This window comes from Schistocerca gregaria, chromosome 3, assembly GCF_023897955.1.
Source record: "Schistocerca gregaria isolate iqSchGreg1 chromosome 3, iqSchGreg1.2, whole genome shotgun sequence".
In the NCBI taxonomy this organism is placed as follows: Eukaryota; Metazoa; Arthropoda; class Insecta; order Orthoptera; family Acrididae; genus Schistocerca; species Schistocerca gregaria.
The window spans coordinates 875535602-875551545 of NC_064922.1; the positions used below are offsets into that span (position 1 = coordinate 875535602).

A 15944-nucleotide genomic window follows, 5' to 3' on the forward strand; every position below is an offset into this window, starting at 1 on the left:
TTGTGTAACCTGTCATGTGTCAATATTATGACATTGTGATGTTATTTTTCAATGTGAGTGCTATTTCGTTTCTCTCTCCCCTTATAGGTGCTTCACCTGTTTTGCCAGACAATGTATATCTAATAAAGTACGCCACAGCCATAAATAAATAGGCTCAGAGTGTGTTTGAGTAACTATTCATCCGATTAATTGATCGAATAGCAACTGTTTTGGCTTGTAAATACGAGGGTCACTCCAAAAGAAATGTACACTGTTTTCGTAAAAATACAGTTTTCATTCTGCATGTGTGAAAGTTTTACAGTATGTAGATACATCCTACCGGCTTGTTTTCAAACTTAGTTCATCCTGTTCCCGTGAGTGGTGCCGTCACAGCATGTCTTCAAGACGGCTGCTACACTTGACGTTCGTCAGAAGCAACGTGCTGTCATAGAATTCCTGTGCTGTGTAAATGAGACAGTGGGAAACATCCACAAGAGGTTGAAAAAGGTGTATGGAGATGCTGCTGTCGATCGCAGTACAGTTAGTCGGTGGGCAAGCAGGTTACGCGATGAAAGCGGGCACAGCAATATTGAGGATTGTCCTCGCACCGGCAGGCCTCGTACTGCACACACTCCAGACAATGTGCAGAGAGTTAACGACTTGGTGACTGTTGACAGACGCATCACAGTGAACGGTCACGCTACGTTGGGACAGGGTAAGGAAGTGCAGAATACTGAAAGTGTTGGCGTTAAAAAAAGTTTGTGCCAAGTGGGTTCCCAGGATGTTGACAGTGGCTTACATAGAAACAAGAAAAACGGTATGCAGCGAACTTTTGGAACAGTACGAGAATGTTGGAGGTGAATTTCTTGGAAGAATTGTGACAGGTGATGAAACATGGGTGCATCATTTTTCACCAGACACGAAGAGGCAATCAATGGAGTGGCATCATGCCAATTCACCCAAGAAAAAAATTCAAAACCATACCTTCTGCTGGAAAAGTTATGGCTGCGGTGTTTTTCGATTCCAAAGGACTCTTGCTTGTGGACATCATGCCAAGTGGAACCACCATAAATTCTGATGCATATGAGATGGCACTGAAGAAACTTCAAGCTCGGCTGAGTTGTGTTCGACCACATCTGCAAAAGCAGGATGTTTTGCTGCTGCTCGGACACATGTCAGTCAAAAAACAACGGAAGCGATCACAAAACTCGGAGAGACAACACTGAAACACCCGCTTTACGGTCGTGACCTGCCTCCATGTGACTATCAGCTCTTTGGGAAACTGAAAGACTCTCTTCGTGGGACAAGGTTTGTGCACACTGCCAAATAGTGGCCCCAACAGGTTGGTCCAGAATTTTACCGTGCGGGTATACAGGCGCTGGTTCCAAGATGGCGTAAGGCAGTTGAGAGGGAAGAAAATTATGTGGAGAAATGAAAATATTGTTCCTAAAGGATGTATCTACGCACAGTAAAACTTTTAAACATGTAGAATAAAAGATGGATTAAAAAAAATAGTGTGCATTTCCTTTGGAGTGACCCTCGTATATGCGATTTTAAATTCGGTCCGTCTTCTCCAACGAATTTGAAATTCGAGAGAGAAAGAAAGCAAAAGAATCAGTAAGGTATTCGAGATAATTTATTTCAGCAATCTACCGGTATAACCATACGTTGTTGTGTTTTCCTCCGCCTCGTACCAGCTAATTCCATAATAGAGACGACGAGTTGCACTTACGAAAATGGTATTAGTTCGGTATAAACAATAACGACTGAAGGAATCGTTGAAGTCAGCCAGCAGGAACGTTACAGCATGAGGCATGCTAGGGCATTTCATTTGGAAAAGTAATGATCACGAAAGGCAGGGATCAGAGTTCGATTCTGTACACATGTTTAATTTGCCTGGGAGCTAGTACTTTTTTATTTCTTTCTTTATTTCTTAAAAGAGAGGAAAAGTTCTTCTGCCAGTTTCTCCGAAGGAAAGAAAATTCGTCTTGCAGACGACGAAGTCATTGTCGATGGGGCACAAGCGCTGACTGGGGAATAATGGGGAACGAAATCGACAGTGCCAGCATTTGAATTGAGCAATTTAGGTAAACTAGTGGGAATTAGTGAAGTTCGGTGGCAGGAGGAACAAGACTTTTGGTCAGGTGAATACAGGGTTATAAATACAAAATCAAATAGGGGTAATGCAGGTGTAGGTTTAATAATGAATAAAAAAAAATAGAAGTGCGGGTAAGATTAGATGGGCAGATCACATAACTAATGAGGAGGTATTGAACAGAATTGGGGAGAAGAGGTATTTGTGGCACAAATTGGCAAGAAGAAGGGACCAGTTGGTAGGACATGTTCTGAGGCATCAAGGGATCGAAAATTTAGTATTGGAGGGCAGTGTGGAGGGTAAAAAACGTAGAGGGAGACGAAGAGATGAATACACTAAACAGATTCAGAAGGATGTAGGTTGCAGTAAGTACTGGGAGGTGAAGAAGCTTGCGCAGGATAGAGTAGCATGGAGAGCTGCATCAAACCAGTCTCAGGACTGAAGACCACAACAACAACAACGATCGTTTCTCCGGAGAGTATCATCCTGCAGAGGAACTGTGTCGAAGAACAGAAGCTGATTATTAGTTTTCCTGACCTGGGGAGCTCAGAACCCGAGCCAGCGGCCTGGCGGAGCGTCGCGGTCTCCCCAGCCCTGGGTCTGGGTGTCGGGTTGCTTCCTTGTCCCGGCCAAGGACTCCGGGTTCCTTGCGGCTTCCTACTTGCAACCTCGGACCGCTGCAACTGATAGCCACAAGCGATCTGCTACCTGTGTCTCTAGTGTTCCTCAAGTCAGACTGGGCAGTGCTGCCAATATTTTAAGAAGATCGTCCCTGCTAGTTACTTAGAGGTCCCACAGATCGTTTTGCACGATAGGACGTAATGATGTGGTACGGGTCATTTCACACTGACATCGCAAATTGATTTGTACATATACTTACATTCTTAACATTTTTCTTACAAAAACAAGAAAGATATACAGCTGTGAGTTAGCTATTCCTATCCATCACTTTTTACACATCACTGAATAGACATTATTCTACAGAATAGAAGGAATTGTCAAAGAGAAACTCTCTCAGTTTGTTTTCAAATTTTACTTTACTGGGACATTTTACCTCAGTGGGTAAGTAATCAACAATTTTTCTTGCAGCAACATGCACCCCTTTTTGTACTAAAAACTATCTTAATGTGGAGTAATGAATGTCGTTTTTCCTTCTGGGATTGCAATTACGGTACATCATTGTTCCTTTTGAACTGTAGTTGATGATACACAACAAAAGTGATGAGGGAATAAATACACTGTGAAGCAGTACTCGGGATTCCCAACTCGTTCAACAGATGTCTACAGGATGATCGTGAGCGAGCACCACACATTGTTCTTATACCACGTTTTTGCGCAATGGAGATTTTCTTTCTTACTGATGAGTTATCTCAGAACATTATTCCACATGATATTATTGAATGAAAATATGCAAAATATGTCAACTTACTCACTTGTCTGTCCTCAAGATTTGAATGGTTCTAAGTGAAAATATGGCTGAACGAAGTTGTTTTAGGAGTTTCAGAATGCGCTTTTTCCAATTTAAATTCTCATCAATATGAACACTTAAGAATTCTGAAGTTTCCGTCTTATTTATTATTTTCTCACCTTGTGTTACACTGGTCATACCTTTAGCATCCCTAGATCTGCAGATCTGAACTGTTGTGTCTTTATAAAATTGAGGGCGAGACCATTCGCAGAAAACCATTGAAAGGTACTTTTAAGAGCATTGTTTACTTTTTCTTCTGTTTCTGTGTGTATGCTTGAATTTGTTATAATACTAGTGTAATCTGAAAAAAGAACTAATTCTGCTTGTTGTATTTTAGGCGGAAGATCGTCTACTTACACGAAGAACAATAGTCGACATAAAATTGGGCCTCGGAGAACCCTGTACGTAATTTTAATTTCTCACCAATCAGAACAGAATTATGACCCCGTATTATATTTGTTGAATTACTAAGGGGGACTTTCGTATTCTTTTGATTAGATGCGACACTATCCATTGCTTGGTTACCCATCAAAGTGCTTTTATAAGTAGTTTATCTAGGAGAGTACTGTGATTCACACAGTCAAACGCCTTAGATAGGTCACAGAAGAAACCAACCAGCGCTTTCTATTACTTAATGCTCGTTAAGTCTGGAGGGTGATCATGTAAATGGCATTCTCAGCAGAGCAACCCTTCTGAAACCCCAAACTGTGATTTGGTGAGGATATTGTCGTTGGTAAGGCGACATACAATTCAAGAACACATTACCTTCCCAAAACTTTTAGAAAATGACGTCAACAGCGAAACAGGTCGATAGTTATTGACATCTCTCTTGCCACCTTTCTTAAAGAGCTGTTTAACAACAGCATATTTCACTCTCTCTGGAAAAACGCCCTGAGTTAGTGATGCATTACCTATTTATGGTATGGGAACATATCTTCAATACTCTATTGGAAGCACCGTCAGAACCAGATCAGCTTTTATTTTTGAGAGAAAGTATAATTTTCTTAATTTTAGAAGGAGGAGTTGGTGATACAGTCGTATAATTTAATTTTGAGAGTTGCTTTTTCAACATACCTCTATGATTTTTCTCTTGAACTGTTTTCCCCTATACTTTCTACTATATTTAAGAAACTATTATTAAATACATTTGCTGCCTGTGACTCATCATTTATAGCCCCTCTATTCGGTTCGGTAGTGATTTCATCTTGTTGTGTGACCGATTGTCCTGTCTAAAGTCTCAGTGCGTCCTATATAGTCTGAAGTCTATTGCCTTGATCACTTATATTTGACATTATGTGAATGTTCTTCGATTTTTAGTAACCTTTCTTAGTAATTTTTAGTAGTTTTTGTAGTGTGCAATTAAAGCAGGATCGTTACTTGTTCTAGCCAAAAGATACATTTCTCTTGTTTTTCACGAAGTACTTTAAGCCCTGTATCGCAGAAGCTGTCACTATGGTAAGATTACTTACGACTGTTGACAGATCCCACAGGTCAAAACAATGTACAATCTAATTAAAAACTATTAAACGCCCTGAATGTACGTCGCCCAAGAATCTGCTGATTTAAAAAAAATCCATTTTTCTTCGTGAAATAGCACCTGTCACATAATAAAGGGAAGAAATGAATATTGTTGTGAAGTGACTGCTGAAATGCTGTGCCCACATACTGAGAGGAATTGAAGGCATTGGTTCAGTAATCAGATATATCTACTTTTGGCCAAAATCAGACTTTACTACCATTGCATAGTTTGAAAATTGCTCGATTGTGACGTGTTCAGACCAATTCAGAATAACATAGGAGACAGACTTGTCAACGTCGGCTGTTTATGTGAAGAACCAGATACATCCGAGACTTTCTTGTCATTGCACCAAATAGTAAACAGATTGTGGCATGTGAAAAGAGTAGAACAGAACACCGGTATTACTGGAGGGCATCTCTGTGTACAGAATGTCATGCTTTAACAAAAAGACATTTATTTATTTTATTGAATTTACGTAACATTGCAACTTGTAAACAGTATTTCACATTCGTTATTGTGCTTTTTGCATGTATTTACGGACAACTGTAGTGCTCAAAACAAAGTGAAGTATCTGTAGACAGAAATGCTTGAAGGACGTCTCAAGACAAGACACTAACTCACGCTTTTCCTCTCCCTCGTCACAGCTTTTTATCCTGTGGCCGTAGCTTTGGGTTAGTTTGCAAAGAAAGAATGAAACGTGAACGGTTTTCCCTACCAAATGACTGGAAGAAAGTTAATCGAAAATCCACCCAAGAGGTTCACTGTGGTTCATGTTTCACAGGGTCTGCTTTTAAACTTCTCGTCCCATTTAAAAAAAGCTGTGTCACTCTAACATTAAGAGTGCTAATGACAAAGTACAGGTTCTTTGAATACTCCACAGAACTCGAGCAGTGCATCGTGATTACGCTTATTTATCGTGATTTCACCATTCATAAAATCACAACTATGTCGACTTTTACTGAGAAAAAACTTCGTGACTGTGTTAGTTAAAACTAAGAAGTATAAAGACACAATGAAGCTTGTCAAAAAGTGTGTGCCAGTCTCAGACATGGAATTTTATGATAAGCTGGTCTGTGACAGGACTATTACAGATGCTGCGTCAAGTTGAAGGAGAACCATAATGAACTTCATATTAACCTTTCCACAGCCATGACTTTTATTAGGGTGTCCATAATTTTTAACTCACGGACTCCTCAAAATATTCAGTAACTTGTAAAGTATTAATAGTTATTGTTTTTTTGGTTCTTTCTTTATCTGTTGGACATAAAACACAGTTGTTTGATGCAAGAGAGAGATAAGTCCGATTTTTTAAATTCAATAAATATCATACTAAATCATTGTTATGTCATAAGTTATTATAGTGAGCCGGTGGCCTGCACAAAATTTGAGACAAGACAAGACCGAACAAAATTTTTTCAATCTGTGTAGAGTTTATTTATTTTTGTTTACTCTTAATTGTGTTAATGCGACTTATCTGGTTATTGAACCAGTGCCATCACTTACTTACAGAATGTGAATATAATGAGTATTTTATTGCACTTGACACAGAAATCCTGTGAGAATCGTTATATTGCAGTGTCTGTTCTGTTAGACATGTTCAACAGGACAGACACCACACATATAATAACATATATGTACCTTGACGGTAATAATAAATTCAGGCAGGAAGCACTTTATATCCAGACTCTTCCAGGCATCAGGCAAAGCTGTGAGCAACAAGTATAATTGGCTGTGGATGCTACATGTGCAGTCTGCGACGAGTTGAGATCCGGGTTAGACAGAAAGCGTGTCCAGATAGCCGAAGCGATTAAGACGACCGCTCGTGTAATATGGGTACTCCAGGTCCGAGCCCTGGTCCGGCAGAAAATTTCACTTGTCGCCACTGAATTTAATTCAGTACCTAAACGCGTCTGAGATCGGTGTTCCTTTTAAACCCTTCCAAAACTGTTATAATTGTCATTAGGATACAGCGTATTCACAAAGCAGAGATATGATCAACTGCAGCAAATTTCATTTGCACTTCACTTACTGTAATTCTCACACAATCTTGCACTTACGTCTTTGTCTTTGTTAATCTGCAGCAGTTCAATGCAAATGATGAAGGTTAAAAAAATTTGACCAGGAAGAACAGCCTTTAATTTTCTCTGCAATCATCACAATAAGTTCTTTTGCATCGATCAATTTCTGAGTGTATCGCCGAAATTGTTTTGCATCTTTCAGTAAACATTAAAAAGTTATATAGGTCTCTAGCTCCGCAGATGACGAAGAGATTGATGAAATGTATGATGAAATAAAAGAAATTATTCACATAGTGAAGGCAGACGAAAATTTAATAGTCATGGGTGACTGGAACTCGACAGTAGGAAAAGGAAGAGAAGGACATGTAGTTGGTGAATATGAAATGGGAGTGAGGAATGGAAGAGGAAGCCGCCTGATAGAATTTTGCATAGAGCATAACTTAATCATAGCTAACACTTCGTTCAAGAATCATGAAAGACGATTGTATACGTGGAAGAAGCCTGGAGATACTGGAAGGAATCACATAGATTATGTAATGGTAAGACAGAGATTCAGGAACCAGGTTTTAAATTGTAAGACATTTCCAGGGGCAGATGTGGACTCTAACCACAACCTATTGGTTATGAACTGTAGATTAAAACTGAAGAATCTGCAAGAAGGTGGTAAATTGAGGAGATGGGACCTGGATAAACCGAAAGAACCAGAGTTTGAGGGAAAGCACTAGGCAACGATTCACAAGAATGGGGGAAAGGAATACAGTAGAAGCAGAATGGTTAGCTTTGAGAGACGAAATAGTGAAGGTAGCAGAGGATGAAGTAGGTAAAAAGACGAGGTAACAGAAAATATATTAAATTTAATTGACGAAATGAGAAAATACAGAAATGCAATAAATGAAGCAGGCAAAAAGAATACAAACGTCTCAAAAGTGAGATCGACAGGAAGTGCTAAATGGCTAAGCTGGGATGGCTAGAGGACAAATGTAAGGATGTAGAGGCTTGTCTCGCCAGGGGTAAGATCGATACTGCCTACAGGAAAATTAAATGGATCTTTGGAGAAAAGAGAACGACCTGCAAGAATATCAGATGGAAATCCAGAAATAAGCAAAGAAGGGAAAGCAGAAAAGTGGAAGGAGTATATAGAGGGTCTATACAAGGGCGATGTTCTTGAGCACGATATTATAGAAATGGAAGAGAATGTAGATGGAGATGAAATAGGAGATATGATACTGCGCGAAGAATTTGACAGAGCACTGAAAGACCTAAGTCGAAACAAGGCCCCAGGAGTAGACAACAACCCATTAGAACTAATGACAGCCTTGGGAGAGCCAGGCCTAACAAAACTGTACCATCTAGTGAGCAAGACGTATGAAACAGGCGAAATACCCTCAGACTTCAAGAAGAATATAATAATTCCAATCTCAAAGAAAACAGTTGTTGACAGATGCGAAAATTACCGAACTATCAGTTTAATAAGCCACGGCTGCAAATTACTAACACGAATTCTTTGCAGACGAATGGAAAAATTAGTAGAAGCCGACATCGGGGAAGATCAGTTTGGATTCCGTAGAAATGTTGGAACACGTGAGGCAATACTGACCCTACGACTAATCTTAGAAAATAGATTAAGGAAGGCAAACCTACGTTTCTAGCATTTTTAGACTTAGAGAAAGCTTTTGACAATGTTGACTGGAATTCTCTCTTTCAAATTCTGAAGGTGGCAGGGGTAAAATACCGGGAGTGAAAGGCTATTTACAATTTGTACGGAAACCAGACGGCAGTTATAAGAGTCAAGGGGCATGAAAGGGAAGCAGTGGTTGGTAAGGGAGTGATACAGGGTTGTAGCCTCTCCCCAATGTTATTCAATCTGTGTATTGAGCAAGCGGTAAAGGAAACAAAAGAAAAATTCGGAGTAGGTATTAATATCCATGGAGAAGAAATAAAAACTTTGAGGTTCGCCGTAGACATTGTAATTCTATCAGAGACAGCAAAGGACTTGTTAGAGCAGTTAAAAGCAATGGACAGTGTCTTGAAAGGAGGATATAAGATGAACATCAACAGAAGGAAAACGAGAATAATGGAATGTAGTCGAATGTAGTCAGGTGATGTTGCGGGAATTTGATTAGGAAATGAGACACTTAAAGTAGTAAAGGAGTTTTGCTGTTTGGGGAGCAAAATAACTGATGATGGTCGAAGTAGAGAGGATATAAAATGTTGACGGTCAATGGCAAGGAAAGCGTTTCTGAAGAAGAGAAATTTGTTAACATCGAGTATAGATTTAAGTGTCAGGAAGTCATTTCTGAAAGTATGTGTATGGAGTGTGGCCATGTGTGGAAGTGAAATTTGGACGATAAATAGTTTGGACAAGAAGAGAATAGAAGCTTTCGAAATGTGGTGCCACAGAAGAATGTTCAAGATTAGATGGGTAAATCACATAATTAATGAGGAGGTATTGAATGGAATTGGAGAGAAGAGAAATTTGTGGCACAACTTGACTAGAGGAAGGGATCGGTTGGTAGGGCATATTCTGAGTGATCAAGGGACCACCAATTTAGTATTGGAGGGCAACGTGGAGGGTAAAAATCGTAGAGGGAGACCAAGAGATGAATAAAATAAACAGATTAAGAAGGATGTGGGTTGCAGTAGGTACTGTGAGATGAAGGAGCTTGCACAGGATAGAGTAGCATGGGAGTTGCATCAAACCAGTCTCAGGACTGAAGACCGCAACAACAGCTCTCAGTCAAATCACTAAAACAACTTATTTTAATTGACTAGAATATTTGTGCTAATTCCATAACATTTCTGTCTCGCTACATCGCAAACATATGAGTGAAAAGTAGAAAAATAAAAAAATATAATAATTTTGTGCTAAAGATACATCAAATGTTTAATCAGATTGGTATCACAGTTAGAGAATATTTCCTGATTTGAGAACGAAATGTCTGCGCAGCTAGCGGCCATGTAATGTTTCACACATTCTACCAGAGTGCAGGAAGAATGAGAGGTTTCACTCGCTACTGAAGATAGTCGCAGAAATTTCCTATAAGTTTAAGATGAAGTTATTTAGCGGGCCATTCAGGATGCGATACGACGCCTGAATGCTCGGCAGATCAGAAGAGAATGCCGACAGCCTGTGAACACAGCCGTTATCATCTCAGAAGCCGGATGTACCCACAGCACGCTCACGACGAACTTGTAGAAGAAAGTGTTTTGGACAAGCCTCGTCGTCACTGTTTTGGACCACCCTCGTCGTCAATGTAGTTGTGTCTAGGAATCTTGCCTACTCGGTTTCGCTAGACAAACAATGTAACAGCTCGTACGAATGAGTTTTATTACAATTAATCAAATACAATTCTTAACATTGGCAATTACACAGATGTGTCGCAAGCGAAGGCGACATACGAAATAGTCAGACTTTGCAGTGACTGCTGATCTATAACTGACAAAAGCCTGTCCTGAAGTGCTCTCGAGGTGGCGAACGTTGAAGCTGCTATCGAAGTGGCTAATCTTGAAGCTGCAACTGAAGTGGACGTTGCCAGTCAGGCGAAGCGCTTATATCCTCTTGACGTAGGGGCCGCTGCTTTCGCGTTCTTGTGCTATTGGCTGACTTCTTCTCACAGCCTTCTCTTCTCTGTCGTTCCCTACTGGCGTGCCAGCGCTGGCTTTACGCTGTAACAGAAAGGGTAATATTTTGTCAGGAAGAATGTTAAACTAAAGAACCTGATTCATATGAATTGTAACGAGAATGAGTGGGCCCAGGTGATTGTACGGATAATAGCCCCTAAATATCATAGAACCACCTTTGGTCTGGACCTCCTCCTCCAAAATCACGATTTCTCGTACCACACAATATACGCCTTTAGTCAGCTACTCCCCACTCTGTGGCTTGGCCCACTGAACATGTGCATCTGCATGTGTGACCAATGAACTGCGAGCAATGGCTTTTTTTCGAGGAATGCGACTGTAGGATGCAGTTTTGTTTGCAATTTTCGCTCGGATACTGGTTGAGGTGGATCTGCAAAACCCTCAACTACTAATGATGACGACAGCAACACAATCACTATGGAGGAGTCTCTCAGACCGCATTTTTATTTTTTGTATACAAAGCTATTGTTTCAGTGCATATATATTTTGATGACTTCCATTGTTCAGCACACTTCTTGGAAGCAGACCACACAGAAATTTTTTTTTTAAATTTTGCAAGTCTTAAAACAATTAAACAATTAAAACACAGGAAAATTTGAAGTACATTTTTGCCTTATGCATTACTAAAATAACTGTAAATAGTTACTTTTCCCACATAGTTATGTGGAAGATAATATTATAGATTCACAACATCTATTTAGGAAAACACATTTCAGTTATGAGAAATTCTATGTGAAATCAGCTTTGACTTCGCTATTCATCTTTTCATCGAAGAGGAACTAGTGCAGTCTATCTATGAAGAGAGAAACAACGCTACTGTTTAATTTTAAAAGTTGAAGTAGAAAGTAATCACGTATTCTTATGAGGCCGTCAATCATATCTAAGCCACTTTCATCCTTCATGATCTTGTAGACCTTCTTAGAACACTCCAAACAAAAAGAAACACCACACTATTGACATGAATATGTAATGTTTCTCTTCAAAGGTAAAGCACTAGTTTTTCGTTTTTCAGACTATTCTTTGTTGGGTGAAGAACGGAGCTCATACCTCTGAAATAGAAAGGTTTTCTCCGAGACTTTTCGCACTCCAAGCAGCTGCAAGATGGTGTTGTGTCGCCTTGTTCTTACGTTAATTAGAGGCTACTGGTTTCTCCAGCGAAAATATCTGTTCTTACCAAAGAAGCAAGTTCTCCATCGTCGTCAGCTTCACATCCTCATCACTTTCAGTTTGCCGCTCCGAATTAGTGTCATGATCAACAAAATGGTTCAAATGGCTCTGAGCACTATGGGACTTAACATCTGAGGTCATCAGTCCCCTAGAACTACCGTAGCGATCGCGCGGCCCCAGACTGAAGCGCCTAGAACCGCTCGGCCACATCGGTCGGCCGTGTCATGATCACTAAATACCTGGAAATCAGGGTCGTTATCGATGTGGTTGCAGTCTTCATCTGAGGATTCACTGATTCTTTCTTGAACATCCATACCTATCTGTGTAAAACTCGTTGCATAGAAGATTCAGTTCTTCTTGCCATGGTGTAACGGTAACATTCAATAAAACCACGACACGCAAACGCTATGGTACGTCTGTGTCAGAGACGTACAACTTCACTTGCCGCTATCTTCACTTTCTTTCTTTTGCTGGTGCCTTGTCCCGCAGTTTCACAGGGTCGGCACAGTTAGGAACGGATTTGGCAAGGTAAGTGAGAAGGGGTGGCCGGATGACCTTCCTGCCGCCACCCCGCAACCCCCAGGACAGAATTAGTGTACGTACCCCAACTGGCTGTGTCTAGTGTAAGTCATGGAATATTGCGAACGTGATCTGGTGTCTGCGAGTCGTGTAACTGAGGCGGAACGTGGGGACCAGCCCGGTATTCACCTGTGGGATGTAAAAAACCGACTAAAAACTACATCCAGGTTGGCCGACACACCGGCTGACGCCGGTAATCTGCCGGGCGGATTCGACCTGGGGCCGGCGCACCTACCCGAGTCCAGGAAGCAGCGCATTAGCGCTCTTTTTTTTTCATTTTGTTCGTTATTGATTGTTTCGTTTGGTCGTTGCGGACGTCGCAGGACATCCTGTTCAAGCTCGATGGTTGATCCTTTGACTCAGTTACTTATTACAGAGGCCAACCGGCTCTCTGACCGAACACGCAGAGCTACCGTGCCTGCAATGAACGTGTTCTGGTGTCTGCGAGTCGTGTAACTGAGGCGGAACGTGGGGACCAGCCCGTTATTCACCTGTGGGATGTAAAAAACCGACTAAAAACTACATCCAGGTTGGCCGACACACCGGCTGACGCCGGTAATCTGCCGGGCGGATTCGATCCGGGGCCGGCGCACCTACCCGAGTCCAGGAAGCAGCGCATTAGCGCTCTCGGCTAACCTGGCGGGCTGCCGCTATCTCCACTGCCACCATTAAAGCAGCTCAGTCGGTCGCAACAGAGACCCAAGAGTACATGTGCACTGAAGCACAGTGGTTAAGGCACGCCAACGCGGGTTACCGCTAGCTTCACGGGACCCTTTCGGCCTGCTGAACTTGACATCAAGTTGAGCTATCAACCCAACTTTACAACAGCATAACCCGCCTGCTTAGCTGGCTGGTAAGGTGCTCGCCTCCCATGCATGCGGACTCGGGTTTGATTCCCGGTCGGTTTGGAGATTTTCTCCGCTCGTGGACTGGGTGTTGTGTTGTCCTCATTATCGTTTCATCCTCATCACTGGCACGCAAGTCGCCCAGTGTGGCGTCGACCGAAATAATTCTTGCACTTGACGGCCGAGCTTTCCCAGGTTGGGCCTCCCGGTCAACAATTCCATACGTTCGTTTCATTTCATTTACTACAGCATAGTCAGGTATACGTTTGCGTAGCAAGGTTCACTGCAGCACGTCTATCTTAACGGTGGGAGCAGCAAAATGAACAAATAAACTTAAAGGAAACTGAGAATAAATTAACAACTGGGGAATATACACCAGTCACGAAACAGAGCACAAGTTCAGAATGGGAAAAGTTTTCGCGAGTTTATGAGACAGCTTCAAATAAACCGGCAGATGTCTCGCAATGCAAATTGTGTAAAAAAATTACTTAACACTCATTCGTGAACCTCGAGTATGTTAAGACATACTTGTAAATTTGATCAGCACTTTCCTCACTCCATAAATATTCTACAAGAGGATGATGACTTATGATGCTGTAGTCTACAGGGAAGTAGTATCACACGAAAGTTATGAACGAATCAATGATCATTTGCAGAAAATAAATGCGTGGTGTAATGACTTGCAGTTATCTCCCAATATTAGTAAGTGTAACCTACTGTGTATAACAAGACGAAAATCCTCATTAATTTACGAGTACAAAATGAATTCCCAGTCTTTGGAAACGGTAACATCCGTCAAGTATTACAATATTGTTCGTCTGTATGGGACACTTACTGTTGATCTGATTCAAGAGAGTGAGAAGGTCCAAAGAAGAGTGGCAAGATTCGTTACTGGGACGTTTAGCCATCGCGAGAGCGTTACAAATCTCATTGAAAGTTTGAAGTGTGACACACTTGCAGATAGACGACGCGCTAAACGGAAGGGGCTGCTCACTAAATTCGGAAATCCGATCTTCGCCGAGGATGTAGAGCATATATTAATACCGCCAACTTTCAAGTCGCGCAATGATAACCATTCAAAGATAAGAGAAATTAGAGCTCATACTGAGGCGTTCAGACAATCGTTTTTCCCTCTCGTAATCCGCGAGTGGAACAGAGGGGGGAAAATATGACTTTGGCGCGAATTGTGCCCTTCGCCACACACCGCTCGGTTACTAGCGGAGTATATATGTAAATGTAGACAAGAGTGTGGAAATGTGTGGTACTTCCTTGAGGCCATTTAGTAGTAAAGCTTGCTAAATTTAGAGCAAATATTGATCGGCGTGAGAAAAAATATGGCTCAATGGATATTGAAAACCACATTCTGGTGATACGCTGCGTAGTGCGAAGAAAGTTTGCTGTGAAGAGACACCTTCTTCTTTCATACATGTACATTTTATGTTGACGTAATATGAAAAACGAACTTCCTGTTTGCTTAAATGCGTTTGAGGAATTTAGAATGAACAATTTTGGCCACTTAGAATGAACTTAGTGAATGCACAGTACACATCCTGGAAAAAGTAATGAGAATTAATGTAAATGAGTTCATATTTGGCTCAAACGCACTAAGGTGTCAGAAACTAGACTTCCAAACCCTTATTTTAGTTGGCGTTGCAGTATAATAGACATATTCCAGGTTCTTAAATGCAAAGAATCTCGACTTTCAGAGATGGTTCTGCTTACTAAAGAAAACGTACGTTAGAGGTCACCTGAACTGACAACAGCTAGTACTAGTCGAGAGAGGGTGAAGTTGCAGGAAAAATCGTTCATACAGAAATAAACAAATAAGCCCGAAATACGCTGAGAAGAAAAAAGGACAAATCCACCTTTTTCTGGGCTACAATGAACCAGAATGAATAGAGGATGTTCAAAGAAGGTGTCGAATATTTTGAAAGGTGGTAGTACTCATCGAAACAACAAAAATAAGTGCAACACACGTGGGTCCGGAAACGCATATCTTGTGAGATAAGTCCAGTAAATATAGGTCCGGAAATGCATACTTTCTGCGATAAACACGTGTTTACAGGAGGTGTTCAACGTGGTGTCCAATCACGACAATGTTCTCCACTGTTCTCCGGCATAAGCAATGACGCAACCTTTGAAATATACCCTGTTGTTGTTGTACCTTCTGAAGACGCGACCTGTAGTGTCCGCACATCGTTGATTGCCGAGGCGTAAATCAATTCCCTGAAGTGTTCCCATTACCAAAAGTCTAAAGTTGTTGCCCCCCTCCCCCACCAATCCGGAGGTGCTGATGTGTCTGCATCAGATGTTCGCGCACGCTGTGACGAAAGCGTTCTGGTGCATCCACATGCATCCACATGTATGCGAATAGGAACTCGTTAAAATTAGGTTACACGATAAATCAGTCTAATCTAAAACCCGTAAATTCACATAAATACCTAGACATTACAATTACGAACAATTTAACTTGGAAAGAACACATAGAAAATGTTGCGGGGAAGCCTAACCAAAGGCTGCGTTTTATTGGCAGGACACTTAGAAAATGTAACAGACTTACTAAGGAGACTGCCTACACTACGCTTGCCAGTCCTCTTTTAGAATACTGCTGCGCGGTGTGGGGTCCTTACCA

At 41.3% G+C, this 15944-nt stretch overlaps 1 long non-coding RNA gene across 1 annotated transcript in view; it reads right to left on the reverse strand.

Moving 5' to 3' along the window:
- Window positions 1–10442: 10442 nt before the first annotated feature.
- Window positions 10443–15944, reverse strand: part of LOC126354965 (uncharacterized) — a 95680-nt gene continuing 90178 nt past the window's right edge. The window contains exon 4 of the long non-coding RNA XR_007565423.1: window positions 10443–10745. This is a non-coding gene — a long non-coding RNA (uncharacterized LOC126354965). The remainder of the gene's footprint in view (window positions 10746–15944) is intronic.